Here is a 9,070-nt window from a genome sequence, read left to right as displayed (position 1 = left end):
TTTAAATGTTTTGTAGAATTCAGCAGTGAATCCATCAGGACCTGGGATTTTCTTTGTTGGTAAATTTTTAATTACATTTTCAGTTTTACTGATTGTAATTGGAGTATTTATAATTTTTAATCTTTTTTGTTCAACTTTGGTAATTCATATGTATCTAGAAATCTGTCCCTTTCTTCTGTGTTTTCCATTTTATTAGAGTACAGGTTCTCACAGTAGGTATGATGATCCTTTGGATTTCTGCTGGATCTGTTGTGACTTCACCTTTTTCATTCCTAATTGCATGGATTGGAGCTTTTTCTTTCCCTTTTTTGATAAGGTTGGCTCATGGTTTATCATTTTTATTTATTCTTTCAAAAAACCAACTCTTCAATTCATTGATTTTTTTTGTATCATTCTATTAGTCTCCATTGCACTGATTTCTGCTCTGGTCTTTATAATTTCCTCCCTGGTATGAACTTTGGATTTCTCTTGCTCTTCTTTTTCTAGAGGCTTAAGATTCAGCATTAGGTTATTTGAGCTCACTCTATTTTCCTAGTGTGGGTGTTCACTGCAATAAATTTCTCTCATAGAACTGCTTTCATTGTGTCCCATAGATTCCTGTATATTGTACTGGCACTATCATTTATTTGTAAAATAAATGTCTAATTTCTTCTTTACTTTCCTCTGTGACCCATTGGTTGTTCAGGAGAAAGTTACTCAATTACCATGTGTTTGTGAAGTTCTTGTGGTTTCTTTTGCTGTTGATCTCCAATTTAATTGTAGTATGATCTGATAATATACATGAGATAACTTCAGTTCCCTTACTTTTACTTAAATATGTTCTATGAGCTAGTATGTGGTCTATTTTGGAAAATGACCTATGTGCAGCTGAAAAGAATGTGCATTCTGATTTTGTGGGAACACTGTAATGTCTATTAAGTCCATTTGTTCAAAAGCTTGGTTCAGTTCTAGTATTTCAGTGTTGAATTTTTGTCTAGATGATCTGTCTATTTGTGACAGTGGGGTATCGAGGTCCCCCACTACAATTGTATTAATGTTTATTTGGTTTTTCATGTACTTTAATATTTGTTTGTATAGTTGGGGGCATTTGTATTTGGTGCATATATGTTTATGATTGTCATTTCTTCCTCTTGGATTGCTCCCTTTACAAGGCTGGAGTGGCCTTCTTTGTCTCTTAATCAGCTTTGATTTGAAGTTTGCTTTGTCTCCCAATAAGATTGCTACTCCTGCTTTTTTCTGGGCTCCTGTCACATGCAGAATTGTTTTCCATCCTTTCACTTTCTGTCTATGACCTTCTTTTTGCACTAGGTGTGTTTCTTGTACACAACATATTGTTGGATTTTGCTTCTTAATCCATTCTGCCAATCTGTTTCTCTTGATTGATGAATTGAGGACATTAACATTGATGGTTATAACTGATATGTATTGACTTATCATCATCCTGTTATTTTCTTGTTGTTGGCTCATCTTAATTTTTCCCCTTCTCCCTTTAATTTCTTGCCTTGCCTGGTATATATGTTGGGCCTGATGGAGTTGTGATAGCCATTGTCTTTTTCTAGGATATTATTTGAATTGCTTGGAGTGCTGGTTTGGTATTCATGATGTTTCTTAGATGTTCTTTGTCACAGAAGTATCTTATTTCCCAATCAATTTGAAAGATAGTTTTTCAGGATACATCAGTCTAGGTTGGAGGTTGATTTCTTTTAGGACTTGAAATACCTCACTTCAGGCTCTCCTTGATTTGAGGGTTTGTTTTGAAAAGTCTGCTGTGACTCTGATGGGCTTTCCTTTGCATTTCTGTTTTCTAACCACTTGCAGTATTTTGTTCTTCTGTTGGGTTTCCAGGATCTTTATTATATGTCTAGGTGTAGATTTTTTTTATCATGGCTTGTTGGAGTCCTATATGCCTCAGTTATCTGTATCTCATATTCTTCCCCTCTGTTTGGTAAGTTTTCTGTCAGTAATTCTGTGAAGATTTTTTTTAATGTCATCTGTACATTCTCCTGATACTTCATGTATTCCTATCAGTCTTATATTATTATTCTTTGCATCATGTAAGAATTGTTGTATTGATTTCTCATGGTCCCTTACTGTTTTCAAGAGATCTCTCTTTACATGGTCACTGACTAAAATTCTATCGTCTCTATTTGAAATTCTATCTTCACATTCATTCATACTGCTGCGAATGCTTTCTATAGAGTTTTAAATCTCCTGGATGTCTGAATCTGTTTTGTGGATTCCATTTCTTTCCTATGTTGATCATTCAAGGTTTCCATTTCTTTCCTATGCTGGGCATTCATGGTTTCCATCATGGTCCTGAGCTCATCTGTTTTTCTATCTGTTTCTGTTCTTGAGTCTCTAATCATGTCTTTCATTCTTCTCACCATCTCTGTGGTTTTATGGATAATTATTTCTGTTTTGAATTTTTCTAGAGCCTCATTCTTCTGTTTTTTTTTCTTCCTGTGCTATTGGTTCAGGGTGTCCAGATGGTTGACTGTCAGACTTTTCTACCCCATTTCCCCCAGAGTTTACCTTTGGTGGGGTGGAAGTCTGTGTTTGTGTCTTGTTTAAATGCCTTCTCATTTCTATTTTTGTCATTGGTACTGTCCTGGTTTAACTCCTGGGTTAATACTTCAACATTCCAGATATAGCTGGTCTTTAGGTTTTGAGTCTCTAATGTCTCTGAGGCAAATTCATTTTCATTATATCAGGGAGGACAATTGCTTAGATCAATCATAACACCTCAGCCTAAGTGATATAATCAGCAACACAATAGCATCAAGCACAGCTTAGAAAATGACAAATTTTGGTAATTATTAATCTATCCCTTTTAACCATGTGAGTGAAATCAAAATCAAGAACCAGCCAAAAATATGTTTATAGTGAATAAATTCTTCAATATAACAACTTTACTCTTCAGATTGCAGATTTAGAAGGAATTGGGGAGGGAGGATTGATAGATAGGATAGAGAAAGGTTAGAAGTGAGGTTAGAGGACACAGGAAGATCACACAAACTCTAGGAAGCTGTTGAAGAGATGAGGAGACAGAACAAAATATTCCCCAAGATGCTAGGCATGGTAGCACATGTCTGTAATCCCAGCACTTGGAAGGCTGAGGCAGGAGGATCATTGTGAGTTCAAGACCAGCCTGGGCTACAAAGTGATTTCCAGATCAGTCTCAACTACACAGTGAGACCCTCTTTCAAAAACAAAGAAAAAAACAAAAACAAAATATGCCCAAGAACAGAACAAACTAACAGCAATAATGAGGCTAGAGACTGTAATCACTTTCTTTTAAAACTAATGGCAATTAGGCTGGGGATTTAGTTCAGTGGTTCCACCACCTGCCTCACAAGTTCAAGGACCCGAGTTTGATCGTATCCTCAGTACCAAAGCAAAAACAAAATAAAACAAAACCTCAAAAAACAAAAAACAAAAAACTAATGGCAATCGAGAGAAGGAAAAAGAGAAGAAAGGAAAAATAAATAAAATAAAATTGAATCAGGATAGGAACAGGAACAAAAAGGGAGAGCAATGGAGATCAAGGTGGGAGAGAGTGAGAGAGTGAAAGAAAAGAAAAAAATTAAAAAGGGAAAATTTGAGAAAACAAAAAGATAGATTAAATATTTTTAAATTATTAAAGATAAGTGAAAAATATTATTTTGAAAATAAAAATACAAATATAAATAGAAGGCCTCCTTCAGGGTGTACCTCTGTTGACACAATAGACAGCATGGGCAGGAGTGTGCAGATCTAAGCTAATTAGTCTGAGCAAGCCAGCAGCTGTCCCCTGAGGTTCAGTCTGCATTTTGGCTGCAAGGCCCAAGGTGAGATCTCTGTTCTCCTGCTGGGGTAAACTCTGCAAGGTTCTACTGCAGGTTCCAGCTGTCTTTCCTCTGATGTTAGACCAGGTTCCGATGTGAGATGCTCATCCCTCCAACTTACTAACTATGGTGGGTGTGGTGTAACTTTATTGCAGATTTTCTTCACTTTTTCAGTGGGCTTCAACTTTTTTCTAGGATCCTAAGAGAGGCCTTCTTTCTCTTGTTCATGTGGGGGGTGGGCTGGGGCAGGCATGGACACCCCTGTTTTGGCACCTGTGTGGCTGGGCTCCTCTGTGGTGCCTTGAGTGATGGAATTTTACACAGAATACCATTCACCATACGGAAGGGAAGACGTGCCTCAAATATGATTAGAAAAGTGGAAAACTACAGAAAGCTAGTGGAGGGTGGTGGTCAGTGTGCTGAAGCTCTCTGCTGATGGAGGGTTTTTAAAGTCAGGCTTCTGGCTGCCCACAGACCCTGGGAGGTAACCCTCTCATTCTTGATAATTACATTTCAAAGAGATGGCTCTCTGCTCCTGGGTTATAAAAAAATACCTGGGTACCTCAAAGGGACAGGGAAGAGGTTTACAATTGTAATTTTCATGCAGGAGCTTCAGAGAGGCTCTCTTTATCTTGTTCACAGGGTGTGGGGGACATGAACACTGCTGCATTGGAGCCTACGTGGCTGGGCTCTGTGGTGCCATGTCGAAGGGGTGTGGCTCCCAGAGGGTTGCAAGCAGCAGCTAGTCAGTCCCTTTTGATGTACAATTGTTTTTGTGCATTTTGAAATTCTCTATCTTTGCCAGCAACTCTGAAATATCTGGCTATATACCACCCTATGTGGTATAAATTGTAAGTGATGACGTAGCACATCCCATGTGAGGACTTTACTAAAGGATTCAGTGGATCAGAATCAGTGTCCTGGATTTACCCTGATCCATAAAGCTCCTTCTTGTGAGAAAGACCTCCTACCTGGGTCAACTTCCTACCACATGCAACCCCAAGCCAGTCTCCTTTCCACAATATCTCCTTTCTGTGACTGATCTCAAGCCATTTTCTGGCCAGTTTGTGATGGTTGCCTGGCTCTTCCCTGAAGCCTATTATATAAGTAGTAAGCTTCATACCCTTCTGGTATGTTGTTATGGCTTGTGTCTAGGTGTTCCTCCATCCCCCAAATCCTCATGCAGTCATAAGTGGGCTTTTTCAGAGGTGGTTAGATCTGCACTGTGTGACACTGGGATTGATTCATGGTGCAATGCTAGGCTCAAGGGCACTAGGATTAAAGTTGTGATTGCTACACACCCTATGTATCCTGGATAATACATAAAGAATAGAAAGAGCTGAAGTCCTCCCTTGTTGCTTTGGCACCTTCTGTGCACCATGAACTGTTTCTCTGTGATGCCTGTCTGTCATGCCACCCTGTCTTGGAGCTAGCCAATTATGGACTGAAACTTCTACAAACTGTAAGCTAAATAATCCTTCATCCTTTAACTTTGGATGTTGGGCATTTTGTCTTAGCAGTAAGATAAAAGTAACTAAGACATATGTAGACATAACACCCTCCCTAGTAAAGTCCATGTGTGAAGCCATTCAGATCTATTCCTCTAACACATCTCTGACCTAAGATTTAATCATTTCTACTAATAACCCATTAAGTCTAATTTCTTACAGGAAAACATTCTTGAAACTCAGGCAGAAAACAAAGCAAATTGCCTTTCTGTTGCCATAGTAACTACCCGAAGTGAGGAATCAGTTGTGCAAATTACAGCATTTCATTATCTAACCCAACAAATGTTTTCCTTGAGATTTGACCATATATTTTACAAAAAAAAATCACTTATAAAAGACTCTACTAATTAACCCATGTTAGAACATGTAGCATAGTGGCTAGCACAGTGGCTCTCAGAGGGAGGCAATTTTGGCCTCAAGTAAGATGAACAATTATTCTGGTTTGACCAGAACTTTACTGGTTTTAACACTGCAAGTCTTTTCTGGAGAACTCCTTACTGCCAGGTAAACTAGAATATTGGCCACCCAGGGGATATTTGCTAATGTGAGGAGACATTTTTGGTTGTTACTACTCAAGTGTGTGTGTGTGTGGGGGGGTGTGTGTTAGTGGGATTTATGGAGCAGATACTCTGGATGGATGCTACTAAACATCTTATGATAGATGACAAAGCCCATCACAATGAAGGTCCAACATGTCAATAGGGTCAAGGTTGAGAAACACTACTCTATATCTTTACTACTTAAGCAAGGTCTTTCGATTAGCTGTGTGGGCATCAACAAGAACACTGATAGAAATGCAGAACTTCAGGCCCCACCCCAGATCCAGTGAATGAGAATTGGCCAGCCCCTGACCACCTACCAGGAGAGTTAAACACACACAACAGCTGGAGAACCATTGCTCTGGAGCCCTTGCTGATCACTCTTTGTAAGGGGCAGCACACACTTAGGGGGATTCCATAGGCTAAGATGGCTTCAGTTAATTACAGTTACCAGTTTCTCATTGAGACAGTGTCACCACTTGGCCACCAGTGGCCTCTTTCAAGGCTGATCATTCTACCCAAAGGTCGGAATGCACCCTTGATCTCTGAAAAGGACCACACAATGTCTCAGGATCTTCTTTTGCTCTCCTGAACTCTGGAGGAAATTTTCTTCTTCCTAAAAGGACCTGGTTCATCTAGAAGAACAAGCTTGTGAGACCTCAAGTAGGCAGTGAGACTGTAGAGCTGAGCACTTGGGAAGGAGCAACAGGACACTAGGCAAGAGGTCAAGGAAATGTTTCTCTCCCTAAAACACACACACACAAACACACACATACACGCAAGTAGCCATAACCATAGGCTAACAGAATCCTACCTAATCAAGGATGAAAAATGAGAGAAATAATTGAGAAAAACATAAATTCTTGCATTTTAGCCTTATGCTCTTTTTTTTCCATACTGATGATTGGCCCTAAGGTCTTCATTTTTTGCAGTAGGAACTGTTAAATGGCACACAGAGATGCAAATATGAGTAAAACAAAAATGTGTACTTTGCTAGCAAAGGGTCAGCCTGCACAAGGGCTGTGCCATATGACTGACCCCAGACTGGGTTACAATCTATCTTTTATAGGAGTTTTACAATCATGACCTCATTTTAGGGAGTTCAATAAAACATTTCAATTCCTCAGTTTCCATCATAGATGTACAATCATGGTCACAAGACAGTTTAATTTTAACCCATATGTAACACCTTCTTTGTGGTTAGGATGTTTTTCTTTAGGATTAGTCTAGTTAGCTATTCTAGCCCACAAGAGTGGGGGTCAGGGTTAGGAAAGCAGGAAGGTTGACATTCTTTTTATCTTAACTCTTATAGTCATATGATTTACAGAAAGCTTAGGGTTTAGGGTCTAAGTGTACTTTGTTTGTAAGATATGGTGATTGTTATCTTAGTTTGAACATCTGGTCTTACCCTAGGGATGCAGCTAAGCACCTCTGGCATCTGTTAATCTTATAACATTTCAAACTGGGGCTAAATGCCTTCAAGCTTTGTAGTTAATGAAACTTCTGGTATTGTTGTCCTAAGAAATAAGCAAAGCAAAGCAAATTACATGAGTGAGAGACAGTGGTTATTCTATATTTCCTTAACATTTTATAGGTTTAAGACTATTTACAGAAGTTCTCTTTATCATATTGTTATATTGCTACATCCCCAGCCCTTTTTATATTTTTGAATATAAAATATAAGCCCCTAAATTGCCTTGGGAGGCACAAACTTGTGAACCTTCTGCCTCAGGTTTCCACAGTGCTGGGATTAGAGGAATGCATCCCCACACCCAACTATCATCCCTGTCTCAATCTCCCCCCACCCCAGGCTAACCTTGTTTCAGGTGACTCACCTGTCTTAGTGTCCGAAGTAGCTGGGACTAAAGGCATTAGCCATTGTGTGTGGTTTAACACTCTCATTTAATTATTTTTATAAACATCAATTCACCTATTCTGTTTAGTTTTTAACTCCAGTATTTTAAAAGTTTGTAGGCAACTGCATGATAATTCAGTAATACATAATCCAGAACTACAGAGTCACTTAAATATGTAAGTAGAAACTACTTCATTAAGAATCATCGGAGGTACAAGATCCCAATGATAAATGTAACTGTACTGTGTACTTAAAGTGTACCAAAAATGCAATAAAAAAGAGATCTTTAAGATTCAAATGAAAACACAGTCTATCTGATGGGTATTCAAGGTACTCAGTTATCTGGATCTATTTAATTTGCCTAAAATTCTCTATTGCTTACCCACATCTAACAGATCTGACAGTCATTCTTGTTTTCTCCTTCTGTTTTATTTCTTAGTATATATACAGCCAAAGCAAGCACTATTTATTTCTTATCTCCATATTTTTTCCAAGAATGATGTTTCTCCTCTCTTAAAATTCCTTTCATCTTATCTATAAGATGTCAATGAACTTTCTATATTGTTAAAGTAAAAATAAAAAAAAGAATCTTCAGAGGTAGAAAGTTGCTTGGATCAATGATGTTTTAAATAGCAGGCATGACAGCAGAGGGCAGATGCTGCAGCAGGCCTGAACCTTGGGGTGACTTAGCTGCCAGAGCAGATGCTGTAAGGCCTCCACTCCAGTCTCTCCCTATGTCAAAGTGGGGAAAGTGATCCAGGGTGGGCCAGTCAGAGATCCTGGCATGCAGAGGTCTGCCAGCTCCTTTTAGCTATTTAAGTGGCACATCAGCACATGGAAAGGGGATGAGGAAGTGTAAGGGGCAAAACCATGATAAATATGCAGGTTACTTTGTGGTTGACATGCAGGGTCAAGGCAGGAGGTGGGCAAATGTACTTAAAAGGTTGGCAGGACTACCATCAAGAAGGTCTTTGTGTGCTGTTACAAGAAATGCAGGCTTAGTCATGAGTCAGCAGAGACACGCAGGTCACAGCCTACATACCAACCAAGGGATCTTGTCTTTGTGTTACAAAATGAGGAGTTTGGATCGTCTTGAGACTTTTACTGATCTGTGAATCTAAAGGTGATCTTAATTTTGGCATTCAATTAAAAAGGAGTAGCATAGGTTTGAGAAGATTGTATTTGTTCTAAAAGCTCATAAGGTGGGGATGTTTTGCAATGAAACTGTCCCTGCAGTTCTCATCAGGATTTTTCTCTTTTCCATCCTCTGTCATTGCTCTCTTTAGTTCCATGTTCTGGCCCAAATGGCCTGGCATGGTGAAAATATATATATATATATATATA

Source organism: Fukomys damarensis, unplaced genomic scaffold (genome assembly GCF_012274545.1).
Source record: "Fukomys damarensis isolate Sample0158 unplaced genomic scaffold, DMR_v1.0_HiC HiC_scaffold_1, whole genome shotgun sequence".
Taxonomy (NCBI): Eukaryota; Metazoa; Chordata; class Mammalia; order Rodentia; family Bathyergidae; genus Fukomys; species Fukomys damarensis.
This window is presented reverse-complemented; position numbering follows the sequence as displayed.